General features: G+C 42.4%; 1 pseudogene; it reads right to left on the reverse strand.

Moving 5' to 3' along the window:
• Positions 1-1,837: 1,837 nt before the first annotated feature.
• LOC111742498 lies at positions 1,838-1,956 on the reverse strand (annotated as a pseudogene).
• Positions 1,957-2,093: the final 137 nt, after the last annotated feature.

The raw sequence follows: 2,093 nt of genomic DNA on the forward strand, positions 1-2,093 counted from the left end.
TGGGGCCCCACACCCAGAGATTATAATTCATTTTGGTCGCAGCGAGTCAGATCAGTTCCTTGACTGAATTCACCAGGAATTATTGATGCAAACCTCAGCAGCTATGTATTTGAATCAACAGCTCTGGTTACAAAAGTTCTGTCAAAATCGCAATTAGGAAGGCTGAAGAAAGCAGAAAACATGGATGCTCTTCACGGGAGCATAAAACGCAATGGTTCTGGCCAGCGTTATGTTGAATTCCTAGTTCACAGAAGTAAGATCACCGTGGTACTCATGCTCACGTCTACAACAGGTTCCGTGACTTGGTGCTGAAAGCTAATTCCATTTTAGCACAAAATGTGGAAGATGTTTTCCGGATCCCCATAACCAGAGATTTTCGAACTACTCTAGTCAATTTTTAAAAGAGTCTGCGCGCTGCAATTTGGTACCCTAAGAAGATGGAAACGAATTCTTCTGGGATAAAATGACTGCAGAGAAAGGTCTTCGATGAATACTTAAATCTCCTCTTGCCTGTAGAGGACACATTTACAGGCAAGAGGAGCTTCTGACCTACTTCACTTTCCAGGATCATGACACATTTAACAGACAGCACCGCAGGGAGGTCCAACTATAAACAGTCACTGGCTCAGCATCCTTTGGGAAAAGCTTCAGAGCCTCTTACTTGGAGGGGGCGCGGGTTGAGCGGGTACAAATATAAACAGGAGTCCAAGAGACAGGTAATTCCAAGTTGGCAAGAAAAGTTGAATTTCTATTTTTAGTTTTAGGCAAGTCATTCGCATTAATTTTCATACAGAACGGACTGGATGAAAACCAAGCCCTAATCGAATTTCTAAATGTTTCTTTCTAAACGTTAAGTGCAATCAATATCAGGAAAGCACCTTTCCACCGAGGGAAGCGAAGAATGAGCTCACCTCTGTGACAAGGGATTTTTGTCTAACAGTAACTCCCCTCAGCTGAAGAGATTAATAAAGGCTTCAGTGAATACCGTGCTTAGCAGCTTTGCTGTCAGAACTAAGGCTGAGGAGTATCTACCACATACACAGGTCGGCTAGGGACAGTGTTAAAACAGTAAACGTTCACCATCTCCTTAGTAACTGCTGGGTCATTCTAACTCCTTCCTGTACACACTTAACAAATATCCTTAGATGTTCAGATGAAAAAGTCAAGTGTGAATTCATGGAGAACCTTAGTAACATTCGAGAAGTCGAAGAAATTTTCAGAAATGCTTCTGAGTACAAAATAGATGATGGAAACATAAAACCCAGTGAATTCAACTACTCTCCCCTTTTAATGTTTTACAGAATATCATAGTAATCACAGTAGGAGACAAGATGGCTTTCCCGTTCATATACAAGATTGTACAAGCTCATTAATGAGGCTCATAGGTTTTATCCATTTCAGGAGGAGGCAGTACAGGCTTTTTATACAGGTGAAGCACAAGAATGCGGTAGACGAGACAGAATAGCAACTCAGTAGAGGTGGATTCTTAAGGCGTGTGGCCCGTGTCCACACTGCCTGTCGTCAGCTAAGTGGAGAAAATTTCCTCTCTCGTGAACTTAACCTTCGCTGAGGGCAGGCCTGAGGGACCCAGCAGCTCCACAGTGACTCCAGAGCTCAACCACACCAACCTTGACACTGAGGCAAACTGTATCTTCCTTCATCCAAGTGTTGTCAAGAGTAATAAAGCTATTCCTGGTCACCCTACCTCTGGGGTAACCTACATTCTAAAATATATTAAGTAATAATATATATGTATTTTTTAGGTGAGGCAACCCTTGGTTGACCTCAGATTGCAAGAACCTTGTCAGCTTACAATCCCTAATTTTTTATTTTTTTACACTTACAGCACCTGGTCTTCCTAGGTGGTCTCCCATCCAAGTACTAACCAGTCCCGACCCTGCTTAGCTTCCAAGATCAGAGGGGATCGGGCTTGTTCAGGGTGGCATGGCCGTAGACTATTAAGTAATAATTAATCTGGCAAAGTTCTCAAGCATTTTGGCATTCAAAATACCTCTATCTTATCACTTTTAACTGACTTATTAAAAATTCTTTGAGCCTCAAGAAGACTCCCCCACCCCCAAATTATGGCAACT

The sequence above is a fragment of the Pteropus vampyrus genome, unplaced genomic scaffold (genome assembly GCF_000151845.1).
Source record: "Pteropus vampyrus isolate Shadow unplaced genomic scaffold, Pvam_2.0 Scaffold95, whole genome shotgun sequence".
Lineage (NCBI taxonomy): Eukaryota > Metazoa > Chordata > Mammalia > Chiroptera > Pteropodidae > Pteropus > Pteropus vampyrus.